Source organism: Rattus norvegicus, chromosome 17, assembly GCF_036323735.1.
Source record: "Rattus norvegicus strain BN/NHsdMcwi chromosome 17, GRCr8, whole genome shotgun sequence".
Taxonomy (NCBI): domain Eukaryota; kingdom Metazoa; phylum Chordata; class Mammalia; order Rodentia; family Muridae; genus Rattus; species Rattus norvegicus.
Window position 1 is genome coordinate 52,173,691 of NC_086035.1, and position 21,120 is coordinate 52,194,810.

General features: G+C 37.5%; 1 protein-coding gene across 13 annotated transcripts in view; it reads left to right on the forward strand.

Annotated features, from left to right (window-relative positions):
- Sugct (succinylCoA:glutarate-CoA transferase) overlaps positions 1-21,120 on the forward strand; it is an 857,841-nt gene that overhangs the window by 101,679 nt on the left and 735,042 nt on the right. The gene's annotated exons all lie outside the window — the stretch shown is intronic.

Here is a 21,120-nt window from a genome sequence, read left to right on the forward strand (position 1 = left end):
TTTATTTTTTGTCTTATCATTTTCAAAGAAGCTGAATGTGAACAGTAGGGGGCAGTGTTTAAAAACCTATTGTTCACTAGCAACTACTTTTTGCAAAAACTGCAGTGTTCTCTGTGAACCATTGGAGAGGGCAAATCTATGAAGGTTTATATTTATTTTTTTAAATCGAAGACTTAAGCAGTTGCATTCTTACTATATTAAAAATTACCTGGGTGGTGGTAGATCATGCTTTAAATCTCAGGATTAAATCTAAATTTAATTTCAAGAGGCAGAGGCAGAGGCAGAGGCAGAGGCAGAGGCAGAGGCAGAGGCAGAGGCAGAGGCAGAGGCAGAGGCAGAGGCAGAGGCAGAGGCAGAGGCAGAGGCAGAGGCAGAGGCAGAGGCAGAGGCAGAGGCAGAGGCAGAGGCAGAGGCACAGACAGAGGGATCTCTGAGTTTGAGGCCAGGCTACAGAGCAAGTTTCAGGACAGCCAGGGCTATACAGAGACCCCCCCCCAATTTTTAAAATTAAAACTATTTAAAATAATTTAAAATTATTAAAATCATTTAAAAATGATTAGTCCATACCTCTTTGTACTTTTAGACCTACAAAGGTACCTCTTTTAACAATGTAAAGTTGTGTCTCTGGAACATGTTTTCTTTTCTTTTTTTTAAACTAGCAGCATGAATCCTTTCCACACTTAAAAATATGTCTTTTTTTTCTATTTGTCCACTCCTTTGCTCTTTCCTTCTGGCAAGGCAAACTTTCCATTATTTAATTAAATTAAGACTTTGGCAGGATCAGTGAACATCCTTTAGTAAAACTGCCTTCCGAGTAGGGGATTTGGGGAAGGAGGTGACTTGGAATGTAATTTTGGTTTTGGTGACTCCATCATTAATGTCTTCTCAATCAACACCGTATATGGATAGGGTACAGGATTCCTCTGGAGGAAAGTACCGGACAAGGGGTGCTAAGGGCTCAAGTCAGAGAATATGCCCAAGGATTTAGACTTGCTCTAAGTAGAAAAGACCTTGGAGCATGCATGCCTCTGAAACACAAGGTGAGCATATATTGGAATCAAATGACAAGAATGGCCAAGATCTTATATTCTTTCACCAGTCCTATATGTCTGATAGGTTCTTGAGCCTGCTTTTTCTGGGTGTGATTTTATTAATCTATATATTCCTACAGTTCCCATTTACTTTAACTAATTTATAGGGAAGCACCATTTCTGTTTTAGGAATGAGCTGTTCATCAGCTTGTGCTCTGTGGGTAGGACTGGACAGACAGTGTTGTGCACAGGCCCACCAGAGTACGATCATTTAGCTCTTACATTTGCACTAAACATGGAGTGAAGTGCTGCTCATGGGCAGAGTCTACACGAGGCAATGCACAGTCTAAGAAGTACCAGTCCATACGTGTAAAGCAAGTGAGAGTACTGTGCACCTTGATCGCAGCAAATGCATTTTTCAGAAAGTTATTGTGGAACCATTTGCTAGGAGTAAGAATAAAGGCAACGGGCCTCTAGTTTGTTCTATACTGTGCAAGAATGTTTCAAGACATAAGTATGAAAATTCAAATTTTAAAGATTTTGAAAATATTATAGGAGAATACCTCTATGACTGAAGCACAGGGAAAAGTTTTGTAGACAACACAGAATAAAACCACACAAACGTCGATCAACTTGACTACTTTTTAAAATTGAAAACTTTTGTGCATCAAAAGGTACCATTAAAAAGTTATAAGTTAAGTTGTAGAATCCCGGAAGAAAAATCCAGAATAAAAAACAAATCTTTCAAATTAAATAGGAAAAAGTGGCCCAGTTCAACAGAAAAAAAAAGAACAAGCTCTAAAAAGGGAAACATTTACGTCTGATATTACAAAACATGATCAGCCCCATGAAGCCTGAGCTGGTTAAGCAAGCCACGAGGAACAACGCATAAACATCATTCCTCCATGACCTCTGCATCAGACCCAGACTCCAGGTCCCTGACCTGTTTGAATTCCTGTCCTGACTTCCTTCACCAGTGGTGCTGTGGAAGTGTAAGCAAATGAACCCTTTCTTCCTCATCTCTCTTTTGGTCATGCAGTTTTATCACAGCAATGATACCTCTACCTATTGATTGGACATAGGGTATTTCTGATGGGAAGCCACTTAAAAGCTCTTGTGCAGGTGTACATATAACCTACAGTTTTGTTTGTGTGTATGTGCATGTAGAAAATGAAACTTTTCTGAACTTTCTAGAGTTCAGAAATAAGAGTTGAATAGCAAGTTGTAGGAGCAGGAACAAAGTGTGGGCAAGAGAGGGGGGATGGAGGTGAATATGATCAAAATATATCATAATCATGTATGAAAATATCAATGAAACACATTATTATGTATACTTAATACGTAGTAATAAAATGATAAAATGAAAAGAAGCTACTCAATCCTCAGATGTTCACAAAACATTGAAAATCATTTCTACACTATTTGAATACATAATTAATTTGGATCTGAGAGGTTTTTGAAACTAAAAGAACCCCTTAGTTATCTAACAGAAAACTATTGGTATAAACCAGGAGCTTTGTGTTGCCCCCTATTCAGTCAGGAAATATATTTTTCCCAGAATTTCAGAATGTTGTAGCCATCTGCCTTACCTCAAAGGGAGTTTAATATATTTACATTTCATACTAAACACATTATTTAAACATGATGATGCCATCTCCATGAGAAGAGAAACTTACCAAATAATCACAAGATTTCAAAACATCCCTCAAGTAAGCACTGAGATACATGTCTGCAGCTGTGGGTTGATTCCAGAAAGTGCCTTTGTGCTAACACACAAGCTTTAATCTTACTTTTCTCCAAACACATACAACAGATGCGCTGTAAACAAATGCTTTGTTCCCACCCTCTGTAAACCTGTACTGTAGTGTTTGCTTATTTTACCTCCTGGTGGATGAAATACCAGGCAAGTTCTCTATATATTCTTTGTTATCATTTAACTAAAAGTATTAAAAAAAGCCTAGTCCAACTTAATATTAAAGCTTAAGATCAGCGCATGATGCTATATGCAGTCCAAGCACTTGGGAAAGGAAGATGTAGAATGGCAAAGAGTTCAAGGCTGGCCTCTCTTATATAGCTAGTTTGAGGCTAGTCTGTATTGTAGGGAACCCTCTCTTTAAAAGAAATGTAAACAAGTTAACAATCTTCAGACTGTAATTCAATTTATAACTTTCCCTTTTCTCTAGACTGGTCTGCTGTGTTGGAAATTTGAAGAAAGGAAAGAAGGAAAGAACAGAGGGATACAGACTTAAAAAAGCATAGCCAGTTTTTTCTTCTTTTGCAAATATTTTATTAACTTCTTGAGAAATATGTATTTAAAAATTTTGACCATATTCACTCCTTCCCCTAACCCCTCCCAGATCACCTCTAATTTCATACCCACTCAACACTGTGTTCTCAATCTTTATTTAAACTCATTTAGATCAGTTAGTGCTGCCTATATGCTTTATGTAGGTAGGCATTGACTGGAACACTTTAATCTTTCAAAGGGTACACAATAAAGAAAACACACACACACACACACACACACACACACACACACACACACACACACACATATATATATTCCTACAATGGATTGAGTGGACTGTCCTTCCTCTATGTAGGTATGGACTACCTTCAACTCTTTATAAAAAAGTGCCTCGTAAATACTTCATACCCTCCCACCTTTTCTTGAGTATTCTTCAGTGGATGAAAACCTAAGGATAATGAACCACCTTTTATAATCTTTTAGTATTTCCTACTTTGATCTTGCAGCATGTGTGGTATTCTCTGTGGGTCTGAAGCTTCAGTTGAAAAAGACAAGTAGTCCTGTTTGAACATTCCTTAGCTCATGTCTTGTTTAAGAAATACATGCTTTTCAGGGAGTAAACAGTAGCTATTCTCCAGTATAGCATTTACCCGAGGTTTACACAAGATTTTGCTACCTTTTTCCCACTTACCTCTGTTTTCTTTTGAGTGTTTATAAGGATAAAATAATTACTATAAAATAATTAACATACTTTCATCATTTATCACCTAAGTCGTAATTGACACCTGCGTTAACAAAACACAGGTCATCGAGGAAAAAGCTTGGTAAGATTGCTTAACGAAGCTTTATGAGATATGAAATTCCTCACAGGTGAAGAGACAGAGACTCAGAAAACTGTATATTTATGTTTGATAAAGAGTGGACAGTTGTCTAGCAGTGTAGATAGAAGCTTGTAATCACATGGAGAGAAAATGGGAACATTTTCAGAACAAAGTAGAGTGAACATGAGTTTTCTATTTTCAAGATTTTTAAGTGTGAAAAGATATTTAATATGATAAAAATTTCAATAATGAACATAAATTTCAACTATTTAAACCCAAGTGGAAGATAACTTATACCAGATTCCAAAATAAATATTTTTCTCCAACAGTAAAGATGATACTGAGTTACTTCTGTGTATTAGAACTGTCATGAGAAATATTAAGACTACTGTGATTTTGTGATAGTTTTTCTATAAACTGTGAGATTAAGAAGCTCTACTGGTCTGGAGCTGGATATGGTAGTACATATTTGTAATCCCAGCACTTGAAAGTCTGTGTTTCATACCAAGATTCAAGGGCTGAGGCTGGAGCTCAGTGACAGAGTGCTTGCCTAACCTAAGGATAGATAAACAGGTTTGTTTTCCCAAGAACAAATTGCTACTTATGTGTGCAGAGCAAATGTACTTTACCTCAAGAGTCTTTCTTGTCTTTTCTTTTTTTCAACTTTAAGGTTAAGAACAGTATTAGTCATGCAGCTGACACTTGTTTGTTGCTAAATAATGTCCAATATTTCAAGTTTGGGGTAAAAATTTTATTTATACACTGATGTTTTCAGATAGATTCTTGTCACTGTTGATCTTATTTAACACTCTATGTAATAATTTATCATTTCTAATATTGTCTACAAAATTAGTAATTATTGAGGAAAAAGAATTTGTAGTAACACTTTCTGATGAGAATTGCCTGATATGATAAATCGATACCATGATTGCTGGTTTTACTTTAAAATGGAAATAGATGTCATCCTGCCTAGCCTTTCACTAGTGGTAACTCTGGGACTGTTTGTCATCTGATCAAACAGTTCTAATCAAAGATGTAATTAGCAATTCCCAGCGTTCTTTTTCTTGCCTCTGTTGCCTTTCAGCTAGTCCACCAACCATTAAATATATAGAACAACAGCAAAAATGAGTCATAAAAGTTGCAAGGGACAGATCAAATAATATATAAAGGCAGGCCTATTAGAATAACTCCTGACTTTCCAATGGAGATTCCAAAAGTCAGAAAGGCCTAACCATAGGTTGATATTGTGTGAGCTCTGAATGAGCACAGATGCCACCCCAGAATACCCAGAAAGAGGAATAGAGAGAGTAGAGGAGTGACAATCTCATCAATTGTAATAGAAGGAGAAAGAAAAATATTTCAGGATAAAAACAAATTTAAGCAACTTCTATCTACTAATGTATTTCTACAGATGACACTAGAAGGCAGTTGTCAGTCTGAAGAGAGCGTTAGCTACACTCAAGAGTGTATTTATATACACTCTGCTATATAAATAACCCAGAACAATTAACCAAAGAAGATCTAAAAAACAATAACAATATCACAACAACAAAATAATATGAAGTAGTAAATACTGTTCAGCAGTTATTTTCCATATCCATTGCTTGAATGCCCAATTAGAAGGCATGGATTCAGAGATTGGATTAGAAAACAGTTTCCATTTTGCTCTTGCATCTAAGAAATACTCCATCAAGGACAGACACCACCTGTGGATGGACAAAAGGATAGAAAAGGTATTTGAAGCAAATAAAGTCAGGAAACAAATGGACAGAGATGTTTTAATATCTGACAAAGTAGACTTAAAACCAAGACTAATCAGAAGAGATAGAGAAGGACACTGCATACACATTAAAGAAAAAAAATCTGTCAAAAGTATATTATACATATACATTATACAAAAAATCTGTCAAAAGTATATTATACAAAAGTATATTAACATTTGTGCTTCAAATACAAGGGCACCCAGTTTTATAAAATAAACACAATTACATTTAAAATCACATATTGACCCTCACACAATAATGGTGGGTAATTTCACTATCCTAGTCTCACTACTAAGCAGGTTATACAGACAGAAAACAACTAAGCAATCAACCAATCAACCAACTGACCAGCCAGCCAACCCAACAAACAAAACTCCAACCAAACCCTCAAATATTCCCCTCCCTCCCAAAAAACCTCTGGAGTTAACATCGTAAACCATCGGGATGTAAAACACACCTATAATATGTATCATGCAAACAGAAGAATGCACTTCTTTTTGGCAACTAATGGCACTCTCTTTCAAACTGACAGCTTATTAGGACACAAAGCAAGCTTGAACCAAAAGTACACAAACTCATGGAAGATAAACAAATCACTGTTGAATGAAAATTGGGTCAAGACATGAATCAAGAAGGAAATTAAAAACTTACTAGAATTGAATGAAAATGAAAACACAGCATACCCAAACTTATGGTATAAAATGAAGGCAGTTTTAAGAGGAACACTCATAGCACTGAGGGTTTACATCAAAAACCTGGAGAGATCTCCTACTTAATGATACAGTTGAAAGCTTTAGGAAAACAAGAAACAACACTCCAAAATAGTGAATGGAAATCTAATAATACAGTTGAAATGAACGAAATAGAAGCAAATAGAGCAACAACAGCAAAAAACAATGAAATGAATAGTTGGTACTTTGAAAAAAAATAAACAGGATTTATTTAGCCAAACTAACCAGAGGAAAGAGAGGATCCAAATTAATAAAATTAGAGATGAAAGGGAGACACTACATCTAACACCAAAGAAATTCAGAGAATGATGTGATATGTTATAAAAATCTGCATGCTACCAAACTGGAAAAACCTAAAAAGTAGATGGATTTCTTCATATAAAAGGCCTGCCAATGTTAAATTAATATGAAATAAACAAACAGACCCCTAACTCTATAATAAATCAAAGGATTAATTAAAATCGCTCAACTAAAACAGGCAATTTACACCAAGTCCAACGACAACATCATTCTAAATGTAGAGAAACTCAAAGCCTTTGTACTATAATCATGAAAAAGACAAAGGTGTTCACTTCCCCATACCTGTTTACTACAGAGTTTAAAGTCTTACCTAGAGCTGTAAAACAATGGAATATGATTAAGGAGATACAAATAGGAATGGAAGAATTTAAAGCATTCTTATTTGTAGATGATATTATTTTGTGCATAAAAAGACCCTAAAGATCTTCCCAGGGATCCTCTATGCCTGATAAATACTTTCACAAATAATAGCACAGGGTTCAAAATGAACACATAACATCAAATAGTCTTTCTACACATAAGTGACAAATATTCTGAGAAAGGAATCAGGAAAACACTACCTTTCACAATAGCCTCAGAATATATCTTAGAATATGTTAACCCAGCATGTGAAAGGCTTGTATAATAAAAGCTTTAGTAACCGAAGAAAGAAATTAGAGAAGACATCAGAAGATGGAAAGAAACACCATATTTATGGGTTGGTAGAATTAATAATGTGAAAATGACCATTTTACTAAATCAACCTATAGATTCAATGCAATACCATTAAGAAAAAAATCACAGGTGTTGAGAAAATAATCATAAGTTTCATTCAGAAACGTAGACAACCCTGGATAGGTAAAACCATCCTGAATAATGAAAAAAACTGCGGGATTGTGATACCACAACTGCAGATTTCAAGTTGTTTTACAGAGCCATAATAATAAAACCAGCATGGTATTTGCATAAAAACATAGATGGTGATCAATGGGATTGAAGACCCAGACATAAAACCACACACTCCCAGATGGCATCTGATTTCTAGTAAAGATGCAAAATAAACACACTAAAGAAAAGAGCATTTTCAACCAATGATTTTGATCAATCTGGATGGGTGTAGACTTGAATTCATTGGCACAGGAAAGATTTTCTGAACAGGACTACAAAAGTCCCAATATTAATAAATGATACACAAATGAATTGAAAATCTTTATGTACAGCAAGGAACATTATCATTTGAAAAAAAAGAGGAGGCCTACAGAATAGGAATTCTTTTTTCTTTTTACCAGTTTTACACCTGATAGGGAAGCAGTATCTAGAATATACAAAGAACTATAAAAAAAACCAAACTGAACATCAAAACCCCTCAAATAAACATTAAATATGAAGTATAGCACTAAACATAGTTCTTAAAAGATAAAATGCAAAGAGCTGAGGGATATTTAAAAATGTTCAACATCCTTAGCCATCAGTGAAATGCAACTTAAAACTTCTTTGAAATTTAATCTTGCCACAATCAGAATGGCTAAGATCAATGAAACAAAGGTTTACTTGTACATTGTGAGGATTCATGGAAAGGATTCATTACCGGGAGGAGTTTAACTGAAATAGATGTGATGGAAATCCGTGTGGAGGCTCCCCACGAAGCTCAAAGTAGATCTACCATCAGCTGCAGCTGTACCTCTCTTGAGGACTAGATCAGCACACATTCTGTATTTGTAATAGCCAGAAATTGGAAACAACCTTGATGTCCTTCAACAGATGAAAGGATAGTAAAAGCATGATACATTTATACAGTAGAAGATTATTCGTATGTTAAGAAAACTGACATTGCAAAATTTACAGGTAAATGGATGAAGCTAGAAACAGTCTTCCTGAATGAGGGAACCCAGACCAAGAAAGACAAACATCACATGGCTTCTCTTATATGTAGGGGTTAGCTTTTAAGATTTAGATATATGTGCTTCAATTAGAATAACCACAGAAATTAGGTAGCTTGTAAGGGATCAGGGCTGAGGAGGGGATCCTTTAAAGAAGGGGAAACAGAATATGATGCTCTAATTTGCAAATTCATTTGGAATAACAAAAAACCCAGGATAGCAAAAACTATTCTCAACAATAAAAGAATTTCTGGTGGAATCACCATCTCTACAGAGCAATAGCGATTAAAAACTGTATGGTATTGCTACAGAGACAGGCAGGTAGATCAAGGGAATAGAATTGAAGACCCAGAAATGAACCCACATACCTATAGTCACTTGATCTTTGAAAAAGGAGCTAAAACTATCTAGTGGCAACAAGCATTTTCAGCAAATGGTGTTGGTTCAACTGGCGGTCAGTTGTTGAAGAATGCAAATTGATCCATTCTTATCGCTGGGTACAAAGCTCAAGTCCAGGTGGATTAAGGACCTCCACATAAAACCAGGTACACTGAAACTAATAGAAGAGAGAGTAGGCCTCGAACACATGGGCACAGGGGAAAATTTCCTGAACAGAACACCAGTGGTTTATGCTCTAAGTTCAAGAATTGGCAAATGGGATCTCATAAAATTGCAAAGCTTCTGTAAGGCAAAGGACACTGTCATTAGGACAAAATGGCAACCAACAGATTGAGAAAAGATCTTTATCAATCCTACATCTCATAGAGGGCTAATATCCAATATATACAAAGAACTCAAGAAGTTAGACTCCAGAGAATCAAATAACCCTATTAAAATGGGGTACAGATAATTCTCAACCAAGGAATATTGAATGGTTGAGAAGCACCTAAAGAAATGTTCAATATCCTTAGTCATCAGGGAAATGCAAATCAAAACAACCCTGAGATTCCACCTCACACCAGTTAGAATGGCTAAGATCAAAAATTCAGGTGACAGCAGATGCTCGTAAGGATATGGAGAAAGGAACACTCCTCCATTGGTGGTGAGAATGCAGGCTAGTACAACCTCTCTGGAAATCAATCTGGTGGCTCCTCAGAAAATTGGACATAGTACTACCTGAGGACCCAGCTATGCCACTCCTGGGCATATAACCAAAATATGTTCTAACATATAACAAGGACACATGCTCCACTATGTTCATAGCAGCCTTATTTATACTAGTCAGAAGCTGGAAAGAACCCAGCTGTCCTTCAACCAGGAATGAATACAGAAAATATGGTACATTTATACAATGGAATACTACTCAGCTATTAAATCAATGACTTCATGAGATTCTTAGGCAAATGGATGGAACTAGAAAATATCATCCTGAGTGAGGTAATGAAATCACAAAAGAATACACTTGGTATGCACTCACCAATAATATTGGTATGCAATACCCAAGATACAATTCACAGACCACATGAAGCTCAAGAGGAAGGAAGACCAAAGTGTGGATGCTTCAGTCCTTCTTAGAAGGGGAAACAAAAATACTCACAGGAGGAAATATGGAGACAAAGTGTGGAGCAGAGACTGAAGGAAAGGCCATCCAGAGTCTGCCCTACCTGGGGTTCCATCCTATATACTGACACCGAACCCAGACACTATTGCTGATGCCAAGAAGTGCATGCTGATAGGAGCCTGATATAGCTGTCTCCTGAGAAGCTCTGCTAGAGCCTGACAAATACAGAGGCAGATGTTTGAGCCAACCACAGAACTGAGAATGGGGTTCCCAATGGAGGAGTTAAAGGAGCAAAGGAGCTGAAGGGGTTTGCAACCCCGTAAGAAGAACAACAATATCAACCAACCAGAACCACCCCCCCCACCCCAGAGTTCCCAGATGCTAAACCACCAAGAGTATGCAGGGATGGATCTATGGCTACAGCTGCATATGTAGCAGAGCATGGCCTTGTTGGGCATCAGTGGTAGGAGATCAAACCTGTCAAGGTTTGATGCCCCATTGTAGGTGAATGTAGGGCAGGCAGGTGGGAGGGAGTAGGTGGTTGGGTGTAGGAGCACCCTCATAGAAACAGGGGGAGGGAGGGTGGCATAGTGGTTTTCTGGAGGGGAAACCAGGAAGGGGATAACATTTAAAATGTAAATAAGAATAAATGAAAAAAATGTAAAAAAAAAGGAATATGGTGCTCTAAAGAAATAAAGGGCATTGGGAGGACAGTATAAGCTAGTGAATATGTGATAAAACACTAATGCTAAAGGACTTTTGAAAAGCTATACAGAAAATTACTTCTGTAGAAGCTTTCTAAATATTTGCATATATAAAATAAAATCAAGTGCAGTTACCATATGATGGCAGACAGAGTGCTCCAACTAGATACCATGGGCTACCTAATAAAACCTCCAGTACCAAGAATGGATAGAAACATTTTGAGTTATCAGCTAAAGAAGTTCCATAGACCCCACAGCAAACATTACAGCCTGTTGTAGATTCTATTATTTACTGCCTCCACCCCCAACCTCGTGATAAGACCCTATTACTGAAGACACCACATAACTTCTTCACCAAACATGAAGAAGTTGACCTGTTGCCCAACTATGAGCTTTACCCTTATAGAATATGGATTCATATTGCTGACAGGTGATGTATATGCTGCCATAGAAGTAGGATAACCACCAATCTGACACAGCTATGAACCTTTCAAACAGCAGCAGCAACATGCCTGAAATACATATCCACTAATACAATAGTGACACGAATGTCATAGAAGTAACTGACCACTTTTTAAAAAAGGATTTAAGGCCTGTACATAAGTGGGTCCTATACGCGACACTGTTAATGAGGCCAAGAGTCTGAGGCTAGATAGGTCATGGGCCCGAGGAGAAACCCCACTACTGCTATTTTGATAAATGAACATAGCAATAAAACACCTAAATTATATCACAGAAATGCTTTTTCTTGAGGTAGATAATATCTAACAGAGACTCATAACTGGGCAATGTACATAGACTCTACCTCAGTTAAGGTACATCAGAATCTCACTCTCTCACTGTCTTATGCGATCACCCGAGCTTCCTATTCTTAGCCTATAATGCCTCAGACTGTGGTTGCCTTCCACATATTCCTCAGGTCCATATGAAGCTCAACATATTCAAATCATGACTCTTCAAGCTGTATGTATCGTTTATTTATCACAGAAATATTTGAATGTAATTTTAGTAATTCTTTGAAAATTCCATACAATGTAGTTTGGCCATATTCTTCCCAGTCCTAACCCCAACTCTTCCCAGATTTGCCCCACCTACCCATCCCATCTTTTCTCTTTGTTAGTGTTATGTGCATGCATACCTATGAATATGTAAATATTACATACTGAGTCCATTTATTCTTGATCATATGTATATGTTCTTAGGGAAGACCACCTAGTATTGAATAATCAGGAGGTTCATCCCTTGGGAAGGTAATTTCATGTAGCTCTTCATCTAGGCAAAAGACCATGGGAGAATTCCCTCATTTATGTTCGTTTGTCAACTAGTGATGTCAGTGCTCATTTTAAAAAACATTTTTGTTTTAAAAAAGTTTATTTATTTTATTTGCATGAGTGTTTTGACGGCAAAGTTATACTACATGTAAGTATACTGCATGCATTCCTAATACCAGTGGAGAAGAAGAGTGCCAGGTGCCTGGAACTAGAATTATAGTCAGTTACTGTAAACTGCTACATGGGTCCTGGGAAGCCAGTCCTCTGCAAGAGCAGGAAGCACTCTTAATTGCTGAGATCTACCTGCAGTCTCCTTTTTTCAGGCTTTTTGTAGGTTATCATATCGATGGGGTTTCACAGGAGTAGCTTTTTGTCCTTTGTTCATGACATAGCCTTGCAGCAGATGTCCTGGTGCTCTTGCACTTAGAATCTGTCCGCGCCTCTTCTGCAGTGTTCCCTAAGGGTGAGGTGCAGGCGGCTCTGCATGCATCAACTGGAATTGAGTACCCCATGGTTAATTGTTCTTTGCATTTTGATCAGTTGTGGCCTTTGTAATGGTTTCTGTTTGCTAAAAAGAGAAGCTTCTGTGGTGAGGGGTGAGAACTATACATATGTGTGGGTATAAGACTAAGTATTTAGAATGCAGCTGGAGATTATACTGCAATAGGGAAGTGGCAACAGTAGGTTCTCCTTAGGTTAAGGAGAACCGTAATTAACTAGCTAAGTTGATGGCACAGGCCTGAATTCTCTCTAATGCATAACTTCAAGTCAAGTTTGATAGCTGTTTAGTGTCTCCAGGTTATAAGTGCCACCATTACATCTTTGCCGATATCTTGCCATCCTGGTCAGTGTTGTGGTTCATTCATGCGTTACAGCAGGATTGGTCTTTTCATTGTTTTTCTTCCTTGGCAGCTTGCATAAGTCTTTCAGGTACTGAGAGCTCCCAGCAATGAGGCTTCCAGAAATTGAGATGTCCACTCAATTTCTCCAGGTCCTGTATCCAAGGTGTATATTGTCTTTGGCAGTAAGCATTTACCTCCAAGTTTTGAAAGACAACCTTTGGCAATAGCAATACTATGTATCTTTTTTGGGGGGTAATCTTGGATTCAGATAACTACTCAAAATAAAATTTCTGGTACTGTTTTTTTCTTGATACTACACACATGTGTGTATGTATATATATGTGTATGTATGTATATGCATAAATGTGTATACAAGTATATGCATATATGTATGTATATATGTTTTTATTCTATACATACACACATGTGTACTAAACATCTTTAGTGTTCAAAATATTCTTGCTTATACCCATCAGTGTTTACAGTTGAAGGCACAAAAGATCAATTAGTAACCAAAAGTATCAAAAATTTCAGGTTTCTGTGGGACATTTATTTCCTCAAGTGCAATACAGTATTCATGTGCCCTCTAATTACCACAGTGGCTTTGGTCTGACATATTACTTATTAAATACTAGAATAAAGGAGATGACTGGGCACACACCTTTTGGTCCATAATTCATCACATTTCACTTGGATGGAAAGCATGAAGCAATTCACAACATATTTAGACAGCTCTTAGGTGAAAATACTAAGAAGAGAATAAAACACAGAAAATGTCAGGTTATGAGATACAGGAGTAGAACAGCAGTCACAAAATGCCACCCCCTACTGTGCCCACATGATGCCCATTACCCAGATTTTTGTTTCCTGGATTTCTTGCCATTCTCCACTCTCCAACTCAATTGTTTAGAGCAGGGCCAGGGAAGGGTGGGCAGGCCACATCTGACTAACCTTCTGTTTTTAAAACTAAGTTTTATGTAACCTCCGCCCTGCCTATTTGTTTATAAAGGGCTTTCGATGCTTTTGGTTTAGAACAGAGGAATTGAGGAATTACATCAGACACCCAAACCTAACAAAACAGGAAACCAGGCCTGAGATCTACAGCATTTGCTTTGTGGCTTGAAGAATAACAAGGTGAATCTGCACGATGGAGAGAAAAGTGGTATTTTATTGGTACCCATTTGAGTTTCCACAGTCCAGGCCCTGAGGATTTTTAGGATCGAAAGTGTTTTATGATGAAAAAATAGGACTTTGAATTCTTTGCACATATTCCCAAGTACAGAAATAATTTTCCCTAGGTAAAATGATTACAGAAAATGATTACAGAAGTAGTAAGAAGTAGAAGAGAATTCACATTTACTTTCACGATATAACATAGTGTTTTTTGAGTGGTTACTATGTGGATGAGTATCATACTTAATATTTGTTCTGATATTATCTCATGAATAATATAAAACTGACAATTTACATATTGGCCAATTTGTGGGTATGCCAATTCCATAGAAGACAACTTTTGATGTCAGTATTAATTTTTAAGTTAAATTGTGGAGAATATAGAACATAATTGAGGTTGCTCAGGTTGAATGCAAAGACTCAGATTATGTAGCCAAACTTGTGATTTTGAGCAATCACTAACTACTTTTGAGTCTGAGTGTGCGATACTCTCATATGGGAATTGGTCTGCTTTGCTTTTTTATAGCTTTCTAGTGAGTCTGAGATAGAATTAATAAAATTTAAAAACTGTAGATTAATTTATAGATATTGAAGTATATTATAGCATTAAATATTTTCATGTAAATTTGGGATATTGTAAACTCTTACTCATATCTGGGACATGTCTTTTCTGAAATTATATAATTGAAAGTGAAGCCTCAGGTTCTGGCTTGATTTGTATTGTTTGTGTAACTCTGTTAAAGTTATTTATTCTCTCGTCACCTGTTTCCTAGATATAAAATGGGAGCAGTGAAGCTGGTCCCTCTCCTGCAATATTGTAATCATAAATAAATACATAAATAAATAAATAAATAAATAAATAAATAAATAAATAAATAAATGTGTATGGGGAATGAACATGTAAAACAGCACAGCCTTAACACTCACTATTACTCAAAGCTTCACTGCCCTACTCCATCCTCACAGTGTTCAGATGTTTGCCTCCCACCTACTCTCTGAGCCAGCATGTGCACAGTTCACATCGAGAGCTACCCTTTCTCAGAGGGAGTTCTGTAAACTAAATGTATTGGTCCACACTCTCTGGCTCAGTCTTGCTTGTGTGCTCATACTGTTTTATGTTATGCATAAGTATGTGGTCACTTTTTTTTTATTAACTTGAGTATTTCTTATATACATTTCGAGTGTTATTCCCTTTCCCGGTTTCCCGGCAAACACCCCCCCCTCCCCTTCCTTATGGGTGTTCCCCTCCCAACCCTCCCCCCATTGCCGCCCTTCCCCCAAGTCTAGTTCACTGGGGGTTCAGTCTTAGCAGGACCCAGGGCTTCCCCTTCCACTGGTGCTCTTACTAGGATATTAATTGCTATCAATGAGGTCAGAGTCCAGGGTCAGTCCATGTATAGTCTTTAGGTATTGGCTTAGTCCCTGGAAGCTCTGGTTGCTTGGCATTGTTGTACATATGGGGTCTGGAGCCCCTTCAAGCTCTTCCAGTTCTTTCTCTGATTCCTTCAACGGGGGTCCTATTCTCAGTTCAGTGGTTTGCTGCTGGCATTCGCCTCTGTATTTGCTGTATTCTGGCTGTGTCTCTCAGGAGCGATCTACATCCGGCTCCTGTCGGTCTGCACTTCTTTGCTTCATCCATCTTGTCTAATTGGGTGGCTGTATATGTATGGGCCACATGTGGGGCAGGCTCTGAATGGGTGTTCCTTCAGTCTCTGTTTTAATCTTTGCCTCTCTTTTCCCTGCCAAGGGTATTCTTGTTCCCCTTTTAAAGAAGGAGTGAAGCATTCACATTTTGATCATCCGTCTTGAGTTTCATTTCTTCTAGGCATCTAGGGTAATTCAAGCATTTGGACTAATAGCCACTTATCAATGAGTGCATACCATGTATGTCTTTCTGTGATTGGGTTAGCTCACTCAGGATGATATTTTCCAGTTCCAACCATTTGCCTACGAATTTCATAAAGTCGTTGTTTTTGATAGCTGAGTAATATTCCATTGTGTAGATATACCACATTTTCTGTATCCATTCCTCTGTTGAAGGGCATCTGGGTTCTTTCCAGCTTCTGGCTATTATAAATAAGGCTGCGATGAACATAGTGGAGCACGTGTCTTTTTTATATGTTGGGGCATCTTTTGGGTATATGCCCAAGAGAGGTATAGCTGGATCCTCAGGCAGTTCAATGTCCAATTTTCTGAGGAACCTCCAGACTGATTTCCAGAATGGTTGTACCAGTCTGCAATCCCACCAACAATGGAGGAGTGTTCCTCTTTCCCGCATCCTCGCCAGCATCTGCTGTCACCTGAGTTTTTGATCTTAGCCATTCTCACTGGTGTGAGGTGAAATCTCAGGGTTGTTTTGATTTGCATTTCCCTTATGACTAAAGATGTTGAACATTTCTTTAGGTGTTTCTCAGCCATTCGGCATTCCTCAGCTGTGAATTCTTTGTTTAGCTCTGAACCCCATTTTTTAATAGGGTTATTTGTCTCCCTGCGGTCTAACTTCTTGAGTTCTTTGTATATTTTAGATATAAGGCCTCTATCTGTTGTAGGATTGGTAAAGATCTTTTCCCAATCTGTTGGTTGCCGTTTGTCCTAAACACAGTGTCCTTTGTATTACAGAAGCTTTGCAGTTTTATGAGATCCCATTTGTCGATTCTTGATCTTAGAGCATAAGCCATTGATGTTTTGTTCAGGAAATTTTTTCCAGTGCCTATGTGTTCGAGATGCTGCCCTAGTTTTTCTTCTATTAGTTTGAGTGTATCTGGTTTGATGTGGAGGTCCTTGATCCACTTGGACTTAAGCTTTGTACAGGGTGATAAGCATGGATCGATCTGCATTCTTCTACATGTTGACCTCCAGTTGAACCAGCACCATTTGCTGAAAAGGATATCTTTTTTCCATTGGATGGTTTTGGCTCCTTTGTCAAAAATCAATTGCCCATAGGTGTGTGGCTTCATTTCTGAGTCTTCAATTCTATTCCATTGGTCTATCTGTCTGTCTCTGTACCAATACCATGCAGTTTTTATCACTATTGCTCTGTAATACTGCTTGAGTTCAGGGATAGTGATTCCCCCTGAAGTCCTTTTATTGTTGAGGATAGTTTTAGCTATCCTGGGTTTTTTGTTATTCCAGATGAATTTGCAAATTGTTCTGTCTAACTCTTTGAAGAATTGGATTGGTATTTTGATGGGGATTGCATTGAATCTATAGATTGCTTTTGGTAAAATGGCCATTTTTACTATATTAATCCTGCCAATCCATGAGCATGGGAAATCTTTCCATCTTCTGAGGTCTTCTTCAATTTCTTTCTTCAGAGTCTTGAAGTTCTTATTGTACAAATCTTTTACTTGCTTGGTTAAAGTCACACCGAGGTACTTTATATTACTTGGGTCTATTATGAAGGGTGTCGTTTCCCAAATTTCTTTCTCAGCTTGTTTCTCTTTTGTGTAGAGGAAGGCTACTGATTTATTTGAATTAATTTTATACCCAGCTACTTTGCTGAAGTTGTTTATCAGCTTTAGTAGTTCTCTGGTGGAACTTTTGGGATCACTTAAATATACTATCACATCATCTGCAAATAGTGATATTTTGACCTCTTCTTTCCTGATCTGTATCCCCTTGATCTCCTTTTGTTGTCTGATTGCTCTGGCTAGAACTTCAAGAACTATATTGAATAAGTAGGGAGAGAGTGGGCAGCTTTGTCTAGTCCCTGATTTTAGTGGGATTGCTTCAAGTTTCTCTCCATTTAGTTTAATGTTAGCAAGTGGTTTGCTGTATATGGCTTTTACTATGTTTAGTTATGGGCCTTGAATTCCTATTCTTTCCAGGACTTTTATCATGAAGGGGTGTTGAATTTTGTCAAATGCTTTCTCAGCATCTAATGAAATGATCATGTGGTTTTGTTCTTTCAGTTTGTTTATATAATGGATCACATTGATAGTTTTCCGTATATTAAACCATCCCTGCATGCCTGGGATGAAGCCTACTTGATCATGGTGGATGATTGTTTTGATGTGCTCTTGGATTCAGTTTGCCAGAATTTTGTTGAGTATTTTTGCGTCGATATTCATAAGGGAAATTGGTCTGAAGTTCTCTTTCTTTGTTGGGTCTTTGTGAGGTTTAGGTATAAGAGTAATTGTGGCTTCATAGAAGGAATTCGGTAGGGCTCCATCTGTTTCAGTTTTGTGGAATATTTTGGATAATATTGGTATGAGGTCTTCTATGAAGGTTTGATAGAATTCTGCACTAAACCCATCTGGATCTGGGCTCTTTTTGGTTGGGAGACCTTTAATGACTGCTTCTATTTCCTTAGGAGTTATGGGGTTGTTTAACTGGTTTATCTGTTCCTGATTTAACTTCTGTACCTGGTATCTTTCTATGAAATTGTCCATTTCCTGGAGATTTTCAAGTTTTGTTGAATATAGGCTTTTATAGTAAGATCTGATGATTTTTGAATTTCCTCTGAATCTGTAGTTATGTCTCCCTTTTCATTTCTGATTTTGTTAATTTGGACACACTCTCTGTGTCCTCTCGTTAGTCTGGCTAAGGGTTTATCTATCTTGTTGATTTTCTCAAAGAACCAACTTTTGGTTATGTTGATTCTTTCTATGGTCCTTTTTGTTTTTACTTGGTTGATTTCAGCTCTGAGTTTGATTATTTCCTGCCTTCTACTCCTCCTGGGTGTATTTGCTGCTTTTTGTTCTAGAGCTTTTAGGTGTGCTGTCAAGCTGCTGACATATGCTCTTTCCTGTTTCTTTCTGCAGGCACTCAGAGCTATGAGTTTTCCTCTTAGCACAGCTTTCATTGTGTCCCATAAATTTGGGTATGTTGTACCTTCATTATCATTAAATTCTAAAAAGTTTGTAATTTCTTTCTTTATTTCTTCCTTGACCAGGTTATCATTGAGTAGAGCATTGTTCAATTTCCACGTGTACGTGGGCATTCTTCCCTTATTGTTATTGAAGACCCGTTTTGGGCCATGGTGGTCTGATAGCACTCTTGGGATTATTTCTATCTTTCTGTACCTGTTGAGGCCCGTTTTTTGACCAATTATATGGTCAATTTTGGAGAAAGTACCATGAGGAGCTGAGAAGAAGGTATATCCTTTTGTTTTAGGATAGAGTGTTCTATAAATATCTGTTAAGACCATTTGGCTCATGACTTCTCTTAGTCTGTCTACGTCTCTGTTTAATTTCTGTTTCCATGATCTGTCCATTGATGAGAGTGGGGTGTTGAAATCTCCTACTATTATTGTGTGAAGTGCAATGTGTGTTTTGAGCTTTAGTAAGAATTCTTTTACGTATGTAGGTGCCCTTGTATTTGGGGCATAGATATTTAGGATTGAGAGTTCATCTTGGTGGATTTTTCCTTTGATGAATATGAAGTGTCCTTCCTTATCTTTTTTGATGAATTTTAGTTGAAAATTGATTTTATTTGATATTAGAATGGCTACTCCATCTTGCTTCTTCTGACCATTTGCTTGGAAAGTTGTTTTCCAGCCTTTCACTCTGAGGTAGTGTCTGTCTTTGTCTCTGAGGTGTGTTTCCTGTAGGCAGCAGAATGCAGGGTCCTTGTTGCGTATCCAGTTTGTTAATCTATGTCTTTTTATTGGGGAGTTGAGGCCATTGATGTTTAGAGATATTAAGGAATAGTTATTATTGCTTCCTGTTATATTCATATTTGGATGTGAGGGTATGTTCGTGTGCTTTTCTTCTCTTTGTTTTGTTGCCAAGATGATTAGTTTCTTTCTTCTTCTAGGGTATAGCTTGCCTCCTTATGTTGGGCTTTACCATTTATTATTGTTTTTAGTGCTGGATTTGTAGAAAGATATTGTGTAAATTTGGTTTTGTCATGGAATATCTTGGTTTCTCCATCTATGGTAATTGAGAGTTTTGTAGGATACAGTAATCTGGGCTGGCATTTGTGTTCTCTTAGGGTCTGTATGACATCAGTCCTGGATCTTCTGGCCTTCATAGTTTCTGGCGAAAAGTCTGGTGTGATTCTGATAGGTCTGCCTTTATATGTTACTTGACATTTTTCCCTTACTGCTTTTAATATTCTTTCTTTATTTTGTGCGTCTTGTGTTTTGACTATTATGTGACGGGAAGTGTTTCTTTTCTGGTCCAATCTATTTGGAGTTCTGTAGGCTTCTTGTATGCCTATGGGTATCTCTTCTTTTAGATTAGGGAAGTTTTCTTCTATGATTTTGTTGAAGATATTTACTGGTTCTTTGAGCTGGGAGTCTTCACTCTCTTCTATACCTATTATCCTTAGGTTTGATCTCCTCATTGAGGACTGGATTTCCTGTATGTTTTGGACCAGTAGCTTTTTCCGCTTTACATTATCTTTGACAGTTGAGTCGATGATTTCTATGGAATCTTCTGCTCCTGAGATTCTCTATTCCATTTCTTGTATTCTGTTGGTGAAGCTTGTATCTACAGCTCCTTGTCTCTTCTTTTGGTTTTCTATATCCAGGGTTGTTTCCATGTGTTCTTCCTTGATTGCTTCTATTTCCATTTTTAATTCCTTCAACTGTTTGACTGTGTTTTCCTGGAATTCTTTCAGGGATTTTTGTGACTCCTCTCTATGGGCTTCTACTTGTTTATTTATGAATTCCTGGAATTCTTTCAGGGATTTTTGTGACTCCTCTCTATGGGCTTCTACTTGTTTATTTATGATTTCCTGGAATTCTTTCAGGGATTTTTGCGATTCCTCTCTGTAGGCTTCTACTTGTTCTCTAAGGGAGTTCTTCACGTCTTTCTTGAAGTCCTCCAGCATCATGATCAAATATGATTTTGAAACTAGATCTTGCTTTTCTGGTGTGTTTGGCTATTCCGTGTTTGTTTTGGTGGGAGAATTGGGCTCCGATGATGCCAT